This window comes from Cervus canadensis, chromosome 32 (assembly GCF_019320065.1).
Source record: "Cervus canadensis isolate Bull #8, Minnesota chromosome 32, ASM1932006v1, whole genome shotgun sequence".
Lineage (NCBI taxonomy): Eukaryota > Metazoa > Chordata > Mammalia > Artiodactyla > Cervidae > Cervus > Cervus canadensis.
In genome coordinates, this window is record NC_057417.1 from 26,932,852 (window position 1) to 26,952,507 (window position 19,656).

General features: G+C 53.7%; 1 non-coding gene across 1 annotated transcript; it reads left to right on the forward strand.

Moving 5' to 3' along the window:
* The first annotated feature begins 18,399 nt into the window (after positions 1-18,399).
* Positions 18,400-18,472, forward strand: TRNAG-CCC. Its single transcript has one exon. It is a non-coding gene; the product is annotated as a tRNA-Gly (tRNA).
* Positions 18,473-19,656: the final 1,184 nt, after the last annotated feature.

The window sequence follows — 19,656 nt, forward strand, 5'->3', positions numbered from 1 at the left end:
CAGGTATTCACGACCGAATAAACGACTCCGCTTCCCAGATGAGGAAACTGAGTCTTGAGAAGGCACACACCTGGCCCAAGGTCAACCCAAGGTCAACCCAAGGCACTGTGGCCTGGAGTTGAGGCCTTTGTGGTATTTCACCCCCGCAGGCACCCTGTCCTCTGATCAAGTGATGCTGACGCTCAGCAGTTGGAGAGCAGGGCCTCCTCTCCCCGGGGTGGGGCACACAGTAGGGTCTGGGGCTGAGCTGTCTGCCCTCAGGGGTTCCCGCAGGGCTCAGGTGGGCGGAGCAGCCTGCGCCCCGCCCTCCTCCGGGCTCCCTCTGCCCGGCTGTCAGCAGTACTCTCTCCTGCACACCCTTATCACCTCGCCTCCACCAGCCCGCGGTGCCCAGGAGCCTGACCCGCGAACACGGCCAGGCAGGGAGCTTCTTCGCCTGGATCCTGCCAGTCTCCATCTCTACACCACGTTTGGGGCCACTCCCTGCCCTGAGCAGACCCCTCCACCCATGCCTGGAACCCTTAGCTGGTCTGATCCCTCTGGCGCCAGGCGGGTCCCACGGGGTGGGCAGGGCAGCTGCCAGGATGAAGGGTGGGAGGCAGGCGAGTTCGGGCCAGGGGTCCTGCTGGGCCGGGGTTATCTACTCTGTCAGTTCTTTCTGTCCTTCACATTCCTGAGCTGCCTGCTTTGGCTGAGCATGGAGCCTTGGGAGTGGGGGACTCACAGAACACTAGCACCAGCAATCCTGGAATGAGGGGCAATCAGGAAGACTTCCTGGAGGAGATGACGCCAGAGCTGCATCCTGGTCCCTTCTCTCAAAGGGAGATGTGCTCTGGGCGGCATCTGCAAAAGCAGGAAGGCTGAAAGCCCTGACCGAGACCTGTCCCCTTCAGCCCACCCACGGGCTGCCTGCCTGCCTGCCTGTCGGGGAGGGGTAGCTTCCGAAAGCATAGGTCCCAGCTGTCCCCGCCCTGCTTCTGGCCACCAGTAACTGACCCTGGGAGGATGCTGGCCCTTCCTGCTCAGCCTTTCACGCTCTACCAGCACTTTTCACATTGCAGGCTGTGACCCATTGATGGGGTATAAAATTGATTTAGTGGGTCAGGAACAGCATTTTAGAAGGAGAGGAGAGAAGGGATGCAAGATACATGTGACCAAACCAGCCTTGTATCTTAAATCTTTTGTTTAGTTTTCATGTGTTTGCCTGGGAGGCCTAGATGAAGATGAATTTTTTTCCTGCATGTTTCACAGTCAGAAAGTCCGAGAGACACCATAACCATGAGCATTTACAAATGAATCTCACGCTCTGCACGGGGGCTGGGGGGGAGCTGTTGGGAAGAGCCACCTGTGATGTGATTGAATGACGTCCAGGTGGACAGCTGAATGGGGGAATGGGGGGAGGGAGACCCCCCCAGTCCTACACGCCTTCCTGATACCCCTCGTCTGGCCACAGGTTGGGCTCCCACCAAGCTGCTAAGAACTGAGGTCTTGGCCCCCAAGCTCGGGTCACCATTGTTCTCAGGGTCGCTATGCCTGCCGTCTTCCCCAAAGCCCCCAAGACCCCCCCGAGGGCTCTCCTGATGCTCTGATCCCTTTCCTGACCCTCAACATGCTCCCTGCTCCCTTTCCTGAGAGCAGTCCCTCTGGTTCTGATTCTTGCTTGGGTTTGAGGGGTGGGTTTCAGGAGGTGTATGGACCTCCTGACACGACATTTCAAAATGTCCCCTAGAGGACAGAAGCTCCCTCCCCTGCGCTGGCTTCTCCAAGGGGGTCTTTCCCGGTCGCGTGGTGTTACCAGATGGGCTGACCATCCAGACGGGTGTAGGACTGTCCTCGTCCACTCTTTTCAGAACGCGCTTTGAGGTCTTGCAGGGCTGGAGACTGGCAGAATCTAGGAGAGCTCCCTGCCCAGCAGTGTTCGACTAAGCTGCCCACTCTTCCTCCATCAGCCCAGACTGGTGAGCAGCCCAGTCCCTCCAGAGCCATGTGTGTGTAGAGTTCGCTGGTTAGGAAAAAGAAATCTGATGCTGCTAAAGGGGACCAGGGGCCTGTCAAGCAAAGAAGTGTCAGGTGGGGTCAACCCAGGAAGGCTTCTCAGAGGAGGGATGTGGCTTTTGGATCCAGCTGGTACTGTGCTCCCCTCATCTGTCAGGTCCCATGCTGGGAGCTTCAACGACAGTAACCCATTTCGTCTCCAAATGAGTCAGGAGCTGGTGTTATTTTCCTGACTCAATCACATCTCTTTGTCTAGTATTTCTGATGCTTTGCCATCTTTGGAGCTTGCTGACTCTGGAGGGGCCATCCTTCCCAGGCGAGCTAATTCCTATAGATAGTAAACAACTTGCCTGGGAGAGGGACTTTCACATACAAACCAGCCAATCCAGAGTTCACACCTCAACCAACCCCTCTATGGAGCTCTTATCCTCAGGGCCACCATTCACCTGCCCTAATCAACTCCAGACCAGGGATCAGTTAATTCAACTCCTTAAGGGCATTTTAAAGTGAGAGCTGGTAAAGAATCTGCCTGCAATGCGGGAGACCTGAATTCAATCCCTGGGTTGGGAAGATCCCCTGGAGAAGGGAAAGGCTATCCACTCCAGTATTCTGGCCTGGAGAATTTCATGAACTATACATTCCATGGGGTCGCAAAGAGTCCGACACGACTGAGCAACTTTCACACAACACATATAGAGTCAAGTGCACAGAGAGTAGGTGGGTAGCTTGAGGGGTTTTGGTTTATGTTATTTTTTTGCTTGAGGGTTTTTAAATGCTTACATGCCCGTGTCACTACCCTTCACATCAACATACAGAGCACTTCCGGGTCAGTCCCCACTGGAGACAACCACTCGGCCGATGTCTCTCACGTCAGAGTAGTTCTGCCTGTTCTTGAACTTCGCAGTGGGCCTAACTGTGTCCCCCAAAGATATGGCCAAGCCCTAATGGATGGCATCTGTGACCTTATTTGATACTGGAGCCTTTGCAGATGTAATCTAATTCAGATGAGGTTCTATTGGATTAGGGTGAGTCCTACCTCCAATGACTGGTGTCTTCATAAGAAGGCCCTGTGGGGACTTCACTGGTCGTCCAGTGGCTAGGGCCCCCAACGCAGGGAGCCTGGGTTCAATCCTTGATCAGGGAACTGGATCCCACATGCCACAACTAAGAGTTTGTATGCCCCAATTAAAGATCCTGTTTTGGGAAAGGAGTACATCAAGGCTGTATATTGTCACCCTGCTTATTTAACTTAAATGTAGAGTACATCAGGAGAAATGCCGGGCTGGATAAACCAAAAGCTAGAATGAAGATTGCCAGGAAAAACATCAATAACCTCAGCTATGCAGATGACACCACCCTTACGGCAGGAAGTGAAGAGGAGCCTCTTAATGAAAGTGAAAGAGGAGAGTGATAAAGCTGACTTAAAATTCAACATTCAAAAAATGAAGATCATGGCATCTGGTCCCATCACTTCATGGCAAATAGATGGAGAAACAATAGAAATAGTGAGAGACTTAATTTTCTTGGGATCCAAAATCACTGCAGATGGTGAATGCAGCCATGAAATTAAAAGACGCTTTCTCCTTGACAGAAAAGCTATGACCAACCTACACAGCATGTTGAAAAGCAGAGACATTACTTTGCCGACAAAGGTCCGTCTAGTCAAAGCTATGGTTTTTCCAGTAGTCACGTATGGACGTGAGAGTTGGACCATAAAGAAAGCTGAGCACTGAACAACTGATGGTTTTGAACTGTGATGTTGGAGAAGACTCCTGAGAGTCCCTTGGATTGCAAGGAGATCCAACCAGGACTAAAGGAAATTAGTCCTGAATATTCATCGGAAGGACTGATGCTGAAGCTGAAACTGCAATACTTTAGCCACCTGATGCGAAGAACTGACTGATTGGAAAAGACCCTGATGCTGGGAAAGATTGAAGGCAGGAGGAGAAGGGGTCGAGATGGTTGGATAGCATCACCGACTTGATGGACATGAGTTTGAATAAGCTCCAGGAATTGGTGATGGACAGGGAAGCCTGGCATGCTGCAGTTCATGGGGTCTCAAAGAGTCAGACACAACTGAGTGACTGAACTGAACTGATGCCTTAGCTAAGATACAGAGCAGCCAAATAAATAAAAATTTAAAAGGCCATGGAAGATGTGGGGGTGCAGACACACAGGGAGACGATGGCCATGTGAAGATGGAGGCAGAGATTGGAATGAATCACCTATAAGCCAAGGAACACCAAGGATGGCTGTCAACCATCAGAAACTAGAAAGAGGCATGGGAGGGTTTGTCCTTAGAGCCTTTGGAAGGAGCACGGCCCTTTCAACACTTTGAGTCTGGACTTCTAGCCTTCAGAATTGTGACAGGATACATTCCTCTTGTTTGTATACCAACTATGTGGTAATTTGTTATGGCAGTCTCAGGAAGCTAATACCAACTCATAGGAATGAAATCCCACAGTGCATACTTCTTTGTATTTGGTTTCTTTGGCTCATATTGTGACTATCAGATTTACCCATACTTTTGTATATAGCTAGAACTCATTCTTTTTCAGTGCTGTGTAATATTCCATCTGATAAATATACCACAGTGTATTTATCTATTGTAATTTTAATGTACTTTTGGGCCCAATTTTTTTTTGGTATTGTGAATAATGCTGCTGGGAACATCCCTGTCTTTGGTAGAAATATGTACTCATTTCTCATGGGTATAGAGCTAGAAGTGGAATTGCTGGGATCTATGGTAAGTATATGTTTAATTATTTGAAGAATTTCTGGACAGTTTTTTTTTCTTTTTTTGGACAGTTTTTTTTAAAGAAGTACCATTTTACATTCTTATCAGCAGTCTAGGAGAATTCCAGTTATTCCTCATCCTGTCAACATTTAGAATCGTCAGTGTTTAAATTTTAGCCATTCTGTGTGTATACGGGGGTATCTCGTTATGGTTTTAACTTTCATCTTTCTGATGAGTAATGATGGTGACCTCTTTATCATATGATCTTTGGGCCTTTAAATATCTGTGTCTGTGACGTGCCTATTTAAGACTTCTATTCACTTTTGAAAATTGAGTTGTTTGATATTCTTCTATTGATTTGTAAGAGTCCTTTATAGACGCGGATACAATTCTGTGGTTAGTTGTATGTGTTGTAAAGATCTCCTACTCTGTAGCCTGCCTGTCTTGCCTTTCTGTCTTTTGATGAACAGAAATCATTGATTTTAATGAAGGCACAGTTATCAGCATTTCTTTAGTGGTTAGTGCTTTTTCTGTTCTATTTAAGAAAATTTTGCCTACTCAAAAGTCTTAAAGATATTCTCCCATTTTCTTTTAGAAGCTTTATAGTCTTGCTTCTCACTTTTAGGTCTCAGATCTACTTTGACACAGAACTAATTAAAAAAAATTATTTATTTGGCTGCACCGGATCTTAGTTGTGGCACATGGGATCTTTAGCTGTGGCATGTGGGATCTAGTTCCTCGACCAGGAATCGAACTGGGTCCCCTGCTTTGGGAGCAGAGCGTGCTAACAATTGGGCCACACAGGGAAGTCCCAATACAAGAGTATTTTATATCTTAGCAGAGCCAGGCCTCAGTCTGCCCACCCAGCCCCTCTCCAAGTTTGGTGGCTCCAGCCTTTGGGAGAAGTCCTTCCCTCCTGTGTTGCTGGCTGTATCGCCTCTTTCACTAGCCCCTGCCCTTCCCTCAGGCCCTGGATTTAATAAAAGCTCTGAGCTGCCTGTGGTTTTCAGACTGAATGTTGGCTCCAACCTCTGTCAGGATTCAGGCAGCAGGTGGGGTCCCCCATCCTCTCTCCATGTGCGTGTCTATTCTTACCTGGGGTGGGACAAGCTCATCAGTTTCTACAACTCTGAGGGTCCCCAGACTGGGATAAGGAATCTGCAGGAGTGGAGCCTCCTTACTGATCCTTCCTTACTCTTCCCTAAACCCACCCCAGAGCCTGGACCTTCTCCGTAGCTTCTCTCCATTTGTTCATAGATTTATGGACCAGAGGAGCTTGTCCTGACCAGGATGACAAATAGGCTCCATCACCAACTGCATTTGACTGGCACCAGCTGCCTGAAACGGTGTTAAAGAGGATTCTGGGATATCCAGTTTCAGCAGGTGAGAATTGCACGGTTGCTTGGTAACGTCTGTCTGGAAATAAGAGATGGGCGCTGTGCCCTGCACGCTGTGTCTTTAATGCCTCTGATCCAGTCTAAGACTCTCACTAGGATTAGTCAAAAGTAGAGTTTCAATGACTCATTCAAGGGCACTCAGCTCTTAATTAAAAGAGAGATAGTTTGGAAGCTCAGGTGTTACCCATTCAGCCAAAAAGGGGCTCATTCATTCACTCACCAAATATCAATTTAAATCAAATACAAATATAATATTTCAGGCCCTGATAATATTTTTGGCATCACTGATTTAATGGACATGAGTTTGAGCAAACTCTGGAAGATAGTGAAGGACAGGGAAGCCTGGTGTGCTGTAGTCCACTGGGTCACAAAGAGCTGGATGTGACTTAACGACTGAATGATAAAAACTGGGCATTGAGGATACAATGACAAATAAGCCCTAGGCTGGCATATCCCTCATTCCATGATTTCCTTGATGCCAATATTCAACATACAGAATCAATGAATCAGGGGGTCTCACAAGACGTTCATCTGCCATCCTGCCGGCCTGCCGTCGCTCACTCCTTCATCCTCCAGTCCTAGTCCCTGGGGTGAAATTATAGTACAACTTTTTTAAAATGGAACTTGGCATGTACCTGAAGTTCCATGACTGAAGTGCTTCTCCCCAGATAACTTTCACGAAACCCATCCACAAACAAGACCTGTAACAAAAGGATGTGAAAATTGCTAACGAAATGGCCTAGGGGGACTCCGGGGGTTCTGGAATGACTCTCGGGGACTGTCTGGGCACCATCCGACGACCATCCCCCTGGTCTTGCCCCCTGGTCTGGACACCCTTCTCTCTCTGAGCCAGCCTCAGGGCTCTCCACTCTTCCCCAGGTGCACACACACGTAGACAGGTACGCACACACACACATGCACACTCAGAGGGGCACACATGGGACCATAGACAGACGCATGCTTACACACACCTTCTCTGCCCCACGAGGGTCTGTGCTCACAGATCTCAAGTTCAAGCTCCCACTGTTCCACTTGGGACTCAACCTTGGGTGAGTCAGCCTCCCCGAGCCTCAGCATCCCCGTCTCTTAGAGAGGGTGGTGGGTGAGACACCAATTAGTACATGGCACACACATTGGGCGTGGGGTTCAGCAACCGTTACTGGAGGCCCCCCTCCCCGCCCCAAAGTCCCGCTCAGATCCCTGGCTCAGAGCTGTTCCGAGAAACTGGAGCAGGGCGGAGGGTGTGGCCCGGCGCTCGGGGCTCTGTAGAACATTCATCACTGTGCCCCCTACGCAGACTTTGGCACTGAACTGGGAACATGGTAGACATGCAATCAAGGCCTGTTACAGGAGGGAGGGATGGAGGGAGGAAAGATCAGGGTTTTGCTCTCAATCTTCTGGTTCCTTTCCTCTGGGGAAGCCCTAATTGGTTTCAGAGGCCTGAAGGAACAGGGTCTGTCTGTTTTCTATCCCAGGTAAGCTGGGAAAAAGGCCACTGCCGCCTCGGCTGGACAAGAGGGGCCCTGGGAGGTGAGCCCCAAGTCCGCTGCAGAGCAGCCGATCGGAGCCCAGCTGGGTCCCTGCCTCCCGCCCGGGCCCCATGTTCTCCACTTTCATCATGTCCACCGCCCTGGCTGGGCCCCCGCCAAGCCCTCACTCGCGGGTGAGGGCCAAGCCGGGGCCGTGCCAGGCTCAGCGGAGGCCCTTGGCCAAGAACAGCAGAGCCGTTCTCAGGAAAGCTGGGGGATTAAGCCGCGGGCCAGCGGGGACTCAGGTATCCGCCTCTTGTCCCCGGCCTGGAGAGGAGGGGCAGGACGACCTCAGAGCTGCCACCCTCTTGGGGACACAACACCCCCCGAGCCGGCGTACCCGGGAACCACCTTCAAAGAGGAGCCAGGACCACATAACTCTGGTCCCTTTTGCCCTCTCTGTCAACCTGGCTTCACAGCCTGGAGCCCCTCTCTTCCAGCCCCGGCTGAGCCCTGATCCCAGGCTGGACCCTGCCCCAGGCTTGGGATCTCCCCTCCTCTGAGTCTCCTGGGGTTGGGGTCCGCCTGGAGGAAGGGGTTGGAGGAGGTGGGGGCCTCAGGGCAGACGGTCCCTTCTGCTGGGACCACTTCTGTGCTCGGGTGGGAGACAGCATGTGATGGAGATCCCGGCTATGGCTGCTGGGTCATGGTTGGGGGCAGATTCTGGCTACAGACCCGGGGCAGGAGCTGTCTTGGGTTGCCCATATGTGCCCCCCGAGGGGTGGGGGTAACCTGCTTGCTCTGGGGTGGGCCCCCAGGTGCCTGGGGCTTCTGTTCATCTTGCAGCCCTGACTACTGTGTGTCCCTTCTTCCTGTCCTCTCCGGACCCAACCCATCCTTCAGGACTTCCTGGCCTCTGGGTGTCTTCTCTGACCCTAGGCGGGGTTGAGAGCTCCCTTCTGTTTCCCCAGCCCCCTACTTCTCCTCCTCCTGGGACCTCGACCACCCTGGGCTGCCCGCACCTGCAGACTCTTCTCAGACGGGAGTCGCAGGGCCGGGCGCCCGCTCCTGCCCCTCCTCAGCCTCCCTCTCGTGACCCTAATGGTCCTGCCGTCCTCTGAGCTGTGACCGTCACTGGCTGGGTCCCCACTGGAGCAGGTGGCCGCTTGCCCCGGCCCAGTCCCCGGTCTGGGCTGCCTCTAGGCCCCTCCTTGTGGGCCCGGACGGGTGGGGGTGTCTGCAGGGACGCTGACTCAGATGTTATTTTGGACTCCCCTTGGGCCCGGCGGGCCCTGGGGCCTCAGGCCTGTTTAGACGGCTGGGCCGGATATGACCACGTCCAGGCACTTGGGCCTCCCCAAGGCTGGTGAGAGGCAGGCCAAGGCAAACGCCAGCTGGGCAGGGGGCGGGCAGGGAAGCCAGGCCTGGCTGGTCAAGGGATCCAAAGGCTGATCCAGGCCTGGGTCTCAGTTCCAGGGGGTCCCAAAGGAGGCCCTGAACTGTGAAGCTGGTGCATTAGGCCCCGAAAGGTCTTTGGTAAATCCCTCAAGCTGAAACGCCAACCAGAGAGGGTTGGGCTTCCCAGGGCATAGCCTTGACACCTCTCACATGGACATATACATATACCCCACGCAAGAGCCAGAGGCCCAGAGACGGAGGGACAGGCTCAGTTCAGATAGGGAAGCCCACCTCAACCTCTTTGGGTCCCAGAAGACACTCCTCTCTAGCACTGCCACAGGCTAGAAGCTGCTCAGCTGAAGGTTGAGGGCTGGATGCCCTGGGCCCCATCTGGGGTCTGTGCCCATGCCCTGTGGGGGACGACAACCCTGCATCTCTGCGTAGATCTGGCCTTCCAGGAGGGGGCAGGGGGTGACGACCGCTCCTCCCTGAAGTCTCTTGTCTTCGGCCCCTGCCCCGGGCCCCAGCCCAGAAATGTTTAAGGAAACATGGAAATCCTTAAGCTCTGTCCACCACGTCCAATTGAAAACAGAAGGGGCTGTAGCGCTGCTGTTAACTCCGGGTAAGTCAGTGACGGGCCCGCGGCTGGGGGCTGGCGCCCAGGTGCACCCCTCCGCCCCAGACTCCATCATGGGCAGGTTCAGGACAGGCTGGCAGGGGGGTGCTCCGTGCCAGCCACCCTCAGACTCTGGGCCCAGGGACATCCAGACCCGCTGCCTCGGTGGGAGGCCTTTCTGGGGGAAGGGAGGGGGCGGAGGAGGCAAAGGCTGAGAGATGTTTCAGAGCCACCTGAGGGCTGGGCCTGGGCTCCCCATTTGAGAGAGGAGTAAGGCAGACAGCACACCCCACTGCTCCCACTTTGCTTTGCCACTCGCAGCCCAGGGGCAGGGGCCAGTGTGAAACCACAAGACACCATGGCAGGCTGGCCGCTGTGCTCAAAGCAGGAAGAGGGGCTGTTTTTCAGGTAGGATGTCCACAGGCACAAAGGCTGGCATGTCCCTGATGTCTCGGGGTGTGGCGGGGTGGTTCTAGTGAGCCCTTTGGGCATGAGATGCTCAGATTCCAAGACCCAGGTTCTATCTTCAGACCCCTCAGAGCTGAGAGGACCTTGAGGGGAGCCCATTGTCTGGAGGGTAAGACTGAGGCTCAGAGAATGGTGTGGCTTGCCCAAAGTCACGTGGTTGTGGCCAGAAAGGGAACTGTCCTCCATGTCTGTCTCCCAGACTCAAAGACAGTGTTTGGCCAGCAGGGCCCTGGGCCTGGGTGGGAGACCTCCGTTCCCAGTGCACTCCCCTTCCTCCTCCCGATCCAGATGCCAGCCCCGGGATATTCCCACCTGTTCTCCAGAGAGGTGGGGGGGTGGCCTCCCGGGGGCCAGTCCTCCTGGGACGGAGACCACGGCTGGCCCCGGGCAGCCCAGCTTTCCGGCAGCCGCCCAAGTATGTGGCCGGCCGTGTGGATAGCTGCTCTTGCCACGTTCCCAGAGCACGCACCAAGGAAAACACGGAATGTTTCTTGGATGACACAGTCTCCATCCCAAGTCACGCATTCCTGCAGGAGGGCTGTGAGGAGGGGTCTCGGCTGTCTGCAGAAGCGGGGCTCTGCTGAGACGCCCAGTCCTGTCTGCAGACGTGGGTCCCTGGGCCGTGTCCACAGCCAAGGACAGTCTGTGCCAGGTGGCGGCGCCATGGGCAGGCAGCTGCCATCCTGTCCGTGCAGGCAGCCGGCGGACAGCAGCCTTGTCACGGAGCCGACGCCCCGGTTCTGGGTCCTGCCCCCGGCACTCAGCTGGTCATCTCCCTGCCCCCATGGGGACAACTGGTATGACCCTGCCCACGAGTGTCCTCCGTCCTGAGCAGGCAGCCGGTACAGCCTCTGCCCTTGCACTCACTGAACTTTCCCCATCTGTGTGTCCTGCCCGGGTACCAGCCGGTTGTCCTCTATCCGGTACCTGCAGTGGGTTCTCTGGATATAGAGCCATTTCAGTCAACCGGCCTGGGCTGGCTGCAGTATGGTTTGGATAAGTATGTGCCCCCCAACCCCTAGCCTCAGTTTCCTCCTCTTTAAGGGGTTCTTGTCATTCCCATGACCGCTCTGATCGGGATAAAGTGTGATGGCCAGGACACTCTTGGTCTCTGGCCCAGGACTGGGTTACGTGGAATGACAGAGAGAGTGTGGGTGTGTATAGGAGGTGGATTACGCTGGAGGTCTGATCCTTCTGGCCTCTTTATAAAAGGAGGGAGCCTCTAGTCTTGAACTTGGAGATTCTGAGTCCTTGTTAGCCTAAGATGGAGGTCAGGGACCCAGAGAGGGCGTGCATGAGGCCTCTGCCTTAGAGAGCCCATCAAACAAAGAGGTGGGCAAGAGTGCTGAGTACTGTGACCAAGAGGATCGCGATGGGATTGGAGGTTGCAGGAGCTGAAGGCAACCCCTCTCCTACCTTAGGGAGGCAGGAATGACTCTCAAGAAGGGGACTTATGGGATGGGTTTTGATGGTTGAGTAGGAGTTTGCCAGCAGATCAGTGCAGAGAAGGAGGTTAGAGACAAGGTATCAAGCATCATGTGTGCAAAGGCCCCCGAGGTGGTATGAAGTGTGAGGCACACTTAGGAAGGTTGTGCTTTTTTTTTTTAAAGATTTGTATTTACTTATTTATTCTTGGCTGTGCTGGATTTTCGTTGCTACACGGGCTTTCTTTAGTCGCAGTGAGAGGGGACTACTTCCCCGTCGTGGGGTGCAGGCTTTTCCCGGCGGTGGCTTCTCTTGTTACAGAGCACGGGCTCTAGGCGCACAAGTTCCATAGCAGTAGCGCAAGGGCTTGGTTGCTCCGAGGCATGTAGGATCTTCCCAGATCATAGATTGAACCCATGCCCCCTGCATTGGCAGGCAGATTCTTAACCACTGGACCCCAGGGAAGCCTCAAGGCTGAGGCTGAGAAGGGCTATGATGAGCCAGAAAGAGGAGAGACGGACTTGAGCAAAGGCAGGGATGGGAGAAAGGAGTAGGTTTGCTTTGAGAGGATGAAGCGATGTGTGGAGGTGGCCATTCCTCACGAAGAAGGAGAGGCTCAGGCCAGCTCGTGGGGCAAGGTGGGCCTGGTCCTGGAAGGTCCTGACACCTTCTGTCCTTGGCCTGCCCCAGTCCCGGTGTCTCCAGCTGGTACGGGGCGGGGGTGCAGCTGGGGTGTCTGCCCCCTGCTGTTTACATTGCTCACATACTTCTGGCCTCTTATCTCCAAGGGTCTGTCGTGCGTGCCCACCTTGCCAAGTGGTCCCATCACTGCTTGCCTCATAAATCAGGCCTGCCTCTCCCCAACACCTCCCATCTCCAGCCACGTCCTCCCCTTGCTGCTCGCCCCCCCACCCAGCCGGGGAGGCAGAGGGGGGCCCAGAGGTGAGCCTAGGGCCTATCCGGAGCTCCCAGCTCTGCAGGACAGATGTCCTGGTGACTTGGTTCTCAGGAAGCAACCCCGAAGTTCTCCAAAGACTGCTCCAGGGTACCCTGCTTTTCCTGGCTCCTGGAGGGGTGGTCAAGCCTACTCTTCCCTGCAGGGGATGATCCGGGGTCGGGTGGAGAGAGGGCAGACCCTAGAGGCTAGAAACTGGCCCACACCCTCTGAGAAAGTCCAGGGCCTGTGTCTGCACTTCACAGAGGATCAGAGGCCCTGTCACTGCTCTTCTGGGCCTCACGTCCCTTGTCTGTGAAATGGGCGCATTCACTCCTTCATCGGACAAACATTCACTGCGTGCCAGGCCCCAGGCACGGTGCAGCACCATGCAGCATCTACAGTCTAGAGGGGACGATAGACAAACACAGAGGAGCTCCCCCAGCATCTCAAGGTCTAGGACAGATGGTACAGGGGGTGCCGGGGGACAAGGCGGAGCAGTCAGTCCTCTCTGAAAGAACAGGACCCATTTCTAAAGTACCTGGGGCCAGGCTGGGGGATGGAAAGAGAGCTCTGGGCAGAGCAGTGTGGTGGGCGAAGGCTCAGGGGGCAGAGTTTGGGGAACCGCCCATGGTCTATCTGATGGAATGAAGTGCTGGGGATGAGCCGTGGGTGTTGAGATGTGAGGCTGGGGAGGTCAGCAGACCACAGGAACCACACCAAGATGTGGGCCCAAGGCACTGGGGAGCCATGGAGGGTTTGAGACAGGGAGCATCGTGATCAGATCTGGGGATGAGCAGCTACCTTTGGGCCGCAACAGGGCAGATGGAGGGCCCTGTTAGAGGGCTGTGGGATCCTGGTTGGGGGAAACTGGAGGAGTCACAGGAGACCCAGATCAGAGGTGCTGTCCAAGACTAGCTTCTGACCCAAAGGGTCACACTGCCTTCTCTGCTGCCTAGCCAGCTTGGAGGAGAAACTGGCTCACCCCTGTGGAGATGGTTCTCCTTTGGGGTCCCTGGCCAGGACCCCTTGACATCTTTCCCAAGCCAGATGCACTAAGGTCACGTGAACTGATGCTACTGAAATGGAGGAATGGGGGTACTTTGAGGGGAGCAGGAGGCTGTGGGGGCCCAGAGGAGGCACTGACCCTGCCTTAGCAGTCAGAGAAGGCTTCCTGGAGGAGGGCGCATTTCAGCCAAGTCTTCAAAGACAAGAAGATGTTTGCTAGTTTAAAGGGAGACAGGGACATTGCAATTAGGGTAACCGCAATTCAGAAACCACACAAGCCAGGAATCGAAGGCTGGGCTTTGAGTAGGGTGCCTGAGAGTGGCGAGTGGAAAGAAAAAGGCAGGGAGGCCAGCGGGGCCGGATCCCTCCAAGCGTGGCTTTTATAGAGGTGAGTGGGAGCCACGGCAGTTTCAAAGCAGAGGGGCCACACGACCAGACTTGCATCTTCGGATGGCCTTCAGGGCGTCACATCCTATGTGCAGAATACCACCCACTGGTACCCAGGAAGGGGCTGCAGGGCCCAGGAGGGGCCCCAAGAGTGTTTTGGGGTACCTTCAGAGATCCGAGGGGTGGACTCCTGAGAACTCAGGTGGTGAAGGGCAGGCACAGGCCATTGGCCGCATCAAATAAACATATAAACATGACACTGGCAGCTACACACGATAGCTTTGCTGAACCTCAGACGTAAAAGAGGACATAGTCTAGGATTCCAGTTACATCCAGTTCAGAAACAGGCAAAATTTGTCTATGGTGAGAGAGGCTGGCAGAGTGGTCATCCTGGGGTGGGAGGGAGCAGTCATCAAGACAGAAAGGGGGTGTAAGGCGGCTTTTGGGGGACCTGGCAAAGGTCTCTATATTGATTTGGGTGCTGTCAACACAAATGTGCTCAGTTTGCGAAAATTCACATTGGATTTGATGAGAGTTCACATATGATTTTTGTGCTTTTCTAGAGGAACAATGGGTAGGCCAGAAAGTTCGTTCAGATTTTTCCGTAAGATGGTATGAAAAACCCAAATGAACTTTCTGGGAAACCCAGTAATATAATACTGTGATTAAAGAGTTCAAAAATTAGTCACAGTATTTGAATATATATGTATGTACATATGTGTGTGTGTACATACAAATCTGGGCTTTCCTGCTGGCTCAGCGGTAGAGTCCACTTGCAATGCAGGAGATGTGGGTTCCATCTCTGGGTCAGGAAGATCCCCTGGAGAAGGAGATGGCTACCCACTCCAGTATTCTTGCCTAGAGAATTCCATAGACAGAAGATCCTGGTGGACTACAGTCCATGGGGTCGCAAAAGAGTTGGATACAACTTAGAGACCAAGCAAGAACATACAAATCAAATGTTTGTTTATTTATCTACCTGCCTGTCTGGGCTTCCTAAGTGGCTCAAGGGGTAAGGAATCGGCCTGTGACGTAGGAAAAACAGGTTTGATCCCTGGGTCAGGAAGACGCCCTGGAGGAGGGCATGGCAACCCACTCCAGTATTCTTGCCTGGAGAATCCCCATGGGCAGAGGAGCCTGGTTGGCTACTGTTCATGGGGTCACAAAGAGTTGGACGTGGCTGAAGAGACGGAGCACGCACACACATCTATCTATTATCATTTAGCTATGTGTATTCGAGAAAACTTCAATAACACTTGCATGTTGGGTTCCCTGCAGGGAGGTGGGTGAAGGGAGGTAAGGACCAGGTTCCCTCCTCCCCCACTCACCTGGAACAAAGACCCTCAGATCTGACACCCCTCCCCCAGAAGGGGAAGGCCTTGGGGTTGGGGGGTGGTCTTTGAGCTGCAGAGACAAATAACAGTGCTGGCCAGAGCAGACAACTACATCTAGATCCTCCTCCTGGTCCCGGCAGGCTGGCAGACCAGGCTGTAAGCCCCTCGAGGCTGACCTATACACCCCTGAATGAATATTTGCTGGTTCACTGACTGCCCAGCTTGCAGACTGCTGCCCAGCACTGGCCAGAATGCCCAGAGGCAGGTGGAGGGCACACCATCCTGTGCCACTCATCAGGGACCTTCTGGGAAGAGCGGTCGACACAGGCGGCTCAGACTCAGGGACAAGACAAGGGGGCAGACGGCGGGACAGAACTGCACACGCAGGGTCACAGACACGCCGGGCTTGGACCCGGGCGCCCAGGTGTCCGCGCACCCTGCTTCTGAGAAGGACTCAGCCCACCCTGGACTTGGAGTGCCCTGGGGACAGGGCTGGTGCGGGGAGACCCGAAGGGTGACCCACAGATACGGGATAGGCCCCAGGGAGGCGCCCAGACGGAGGGACACACACTCTTGGCTTGTTCTCAGTCTGGCTGGAAGAGCTGGTAACAAAGAACCGATGGAGAAACTGGAGAGGATGCTGGGAGGTAGGAGCGGGTGCAGAGAGAATCCCAGACTGGGTCCAGGGCTAGGCTGCCATACACATGTCCCTGTTCCCCTCACCCCTGCCATCCCGGAAGACAGGAGCCTTGCACTTGTGCCCCCAGCCCCAGGGGCTGGCGGGGTCGCTCAAGGCCTGCTTTGTCTTCCACTCCCACTTTGAAAGGGCAGTGACAGCTTTGCCAGTGACCGCTGACCTCTCGCTGACCCCTGCCCCCCCTCCCACCCCCCAGCATATCCCCGGCCCTGACCTCATGTCTGCAGGGCCTGGGCAAGGGTGAGATAAGCAGGGCACTGCACGCTGCTCCCGCCTGGGGACCGACAGGAAGGGCGGGCCAGGCCGCCAGCCTCGAGAGCGCCCATGACTCACCAGGTGGGCAGGGTCCAGGCTGGCATCCGGGAGGAAATGCCACTTCCCCTGGATAAGGCTACGGGGCCCGCAGTTTCTGCCTTCAGATCTGTGTTTCAGGGGTTTTGTTTGAAGAAGCCCTTCCCCGCTCCTGTGTTATAAAGCTATTCTCCAACAGTTGATTCTCGCAAATTCAGAACCTTGCCTTTTACATTTCTGTCTTTAGTCCACCTGGAGTTACCTGTTTATGAGATATTAGACAGGGAGGAGGCTGTAATTTGTCTCGGTCAAGTGAGCCCATCTCCTCAACCCTAATAAGCCCTCCACCCTTTCCCCGTGGACCTGGAGTGTGTTAAACTGCCCCGAGCTTGCGTGTCTGCTGCCACCCGCTTCTCCGTTCCCGCACCCACACCAAACGGTTTTCTCCCAGCAGCTCTGTTCTGGGGGCTCAGGCTGGGCAGGCAAGTGAACCCTGTGTTCTCAGCACTTCCAAGTCACCTGGCCAGTCACGGATCTGTCTTCTGTGTCAATTTTAGAGTAAGTTTATCGAGCTCCTCAAAAATATCCATATGGAACTAAGGGTTCTGGAAATGACAGATGGGAGGATGACGACATATCGTGGTTTTTAAGCAACGAGGAACTGTGATCTGAAATAGACAAAGAATGCCTGCAGGGCAAGGAGAAAAAGACAGCAGCCCCAGTAGAAAAATGGGCTAAAGGCTATGAGCGGACAATTTGCAGAGAAGACACACCCAAATAGAGGACATAGGAAAAGAGACTCAAACTCACTGATAATCAGAGAGATGCTAATTAAAACAATGAAAGTGAAAGTTGCTCAGCCGTGTCCAACTTTTATGACCCCATGGACTATATAGTCCATGGAATTCTCCAGGCCAGAATACTGGAGTGAGTAGCTTTCTCCAGGGGATCTTCCCAACCCAGAGATTGAACCCAGGTCTCCCACACTGCAGGCAGATTCTTTACCAGCTGAACCACCAGGGAAGCCTTTAAGGCCAGGGAATTAAAACAATAATGAAATATATTTTTTTCAAATTTTATTTGTTTATGGCTGCCCTGGGTCTTCTTTGCCGCATGGGCTGTCTCTAGTTGTGGTATACAGGCTTCTCATTGCGGTGGCTTCTCTTATTGAGGAGCATGGACTCTAGGACATGCAGGCTTCAGCAGTTGGAGCATATGGGTTCAGTAGTTGCAGCTCCCAGGCTCTAGAGCACATGCTCAATAGTTGGGTCACACGGGCTTAGTTCCTCTGCGTCATGTGGGATCTTCCTGCACCAGGGATCGAACCTGTGTCTCCTGCACTGGCAGATGGACTCTTCACCGCTGAGCCACCAAGGAAGACCAATAATGAGATATTTCTTAACACTCATCAGACTGCTGGGTAATAGTGTGTGCTTGGTCTCTCGGTCGTGTCCGACTCTTTGCCACCCCGTGGACTGTAGCCCGCCAGGCTCCTCTGTCTGTGGGGATTCTCCAGACAAGAATCACTGGAGTGGGTTGCCAAGACCTCCTCCAGGGTATCTTCCCAACCCGGGGATCGAACCCAGGTCTCCCTCATTGCAGGTGGATTCTTCACCATCTGAGCCACCGGGGACGGCCATTAGAGAGCCAGGTAATGCTAAATACTGGCATGAATGTGGGCAGGAGTGACCAGCCCTGATGGAGGGTCGTCTAGCAGGGCTTCATTAAGTGCACAGGTCCCTTCAGACCCGGCAGTATCATCAAAACACTGCCACCCAGGCCCACAAGGGGGCATCCACAGCCACACTGCTCTCGGTGGCAGGCAGAGGGGTACCCTTGGTGACCACGCTGGGATCTGGGTGTACAGTGTAGGTCACTGTGCAAAGTGACCAGCCCGATGGAGACAGGACCATGCTGTTAGATCTTAAAAACAGAGCCCTGCATGGAAAAAGTAAAAAAGAAGTACAGCCCATAGCCCAATTCCACTCAAATAAATTTAAAAAAATCCCCCCAAATAGTGATGTACATTTTAAAAAATTGAGCTAAAATTCACATAACATTACCCATTTTATTATTTTAAATTTAATTTAATGTTATTTTTTGGCCATGCATGTGGGATCTTGGTTCCCAGACCAGGGATTGAACCGGTGCTCCCTGAATTGGAAGCCAGGAATCTTAACCACTGGACCACTGGGAAAGTTCCCCCCTCCATTTACCATTTTAAAATGTGCAGTCCAGGGACTTCCCTGGTGGTTCAGTGGCTAAGACTCTGTGCTCCCAATGCAGGGGGCCCGGGTTCAAACCCTGGTCAGGGAACAAGATCCCATGTGCTGTAACTAAGACCTCATGCAGTCAAATAAATAAATAAATATATATTAAAAAAAAAAAAAGAAAAAAAAATAAATAAATAAAATGTGCAGTCCAGGTGCATGATGTTGTGCAATCACTCCCTCTTTATAGTTCTGGGACACATCATCCCCCTGAAAGGAAGCCCCCCACCTACTAGGCAGTCACTAGTCCACATTTGTAAGAACACATGTGAAAAAAAGAACCCGCATTAGAAAGATGACCGGGGAGGGCAGGGCTAGGGGGCTGAAAACAACGGAAATGAACCCTCCGTGCTTGAGGGCCAAAAAGAGATTGAAAAAGTAAAATGTAAGGCATCCCTGGTGGTTCAGTTGGTAAAGAATCCGCCTGCCAATGCAGGAGACACAGGGTTGATCCCTGTGTCCGGGAAGATCCCACAAGCCGTGAAGCAACTAAGCCTGTGTGCCACGACTATCGAGTCTGTGCTCTAGAGCCCAGGAGCCGCACGCCCGAGAACCCATGCTTTCCAACAGAAGCCACCGCAGTGAGAAGTCCGACTACTAGAGAGTAGCCCTGCTCACCGTCACTAGGGAAAAGCCCACCCAGCAACAAAGACCCGGCACAGCCAAAATTAAGTAAACGAAAAAATTATAAAATATACATATATATATACAAGCTGGAAGTTCATGTTCCCTCTACTTTAGGGACTCAGGGAGCAAAAACTGTGAAAGAGAGAGACTCGGGGGTCCCAGGGGAGGGTCCCCCATCGCTTCCCGACTCCTGGCACGTGTTGAGAACAGGCTGAAGGTGGTCCTTGGGCTTGGGAGGGAGACGGTGGGGAGGAGGAAGCAGGCAGAGTAAGGCTGGGGCTGAGGGACTGGACGGTAGTAGAGGGGGACCCCTTTTGGGGTGCACGGTGTGGCGCTGTTGGGGTGGAAGCTGGCGGGAAGAGCAGGCTGTGTCGGGCCACACGCCCTGCCGAGCCCCGGGCTCCAGGGCAGAGGAGAAACCCAGACGTGTGGTTTGCCAGAGGTCTGGGCTTTCTTGGATTTGAGACTGTATTTATATGAAACGTCTCACCAAGGTATAAACATTCTGGGCCTTTGCACATGCGGCAAGCTCAGCTGGAATGTGCCCTGCAGGCCCCCCCCGCTCTGTGTCTGCCTGGAACTCCAGCCGCCTCCTGGAGGAGG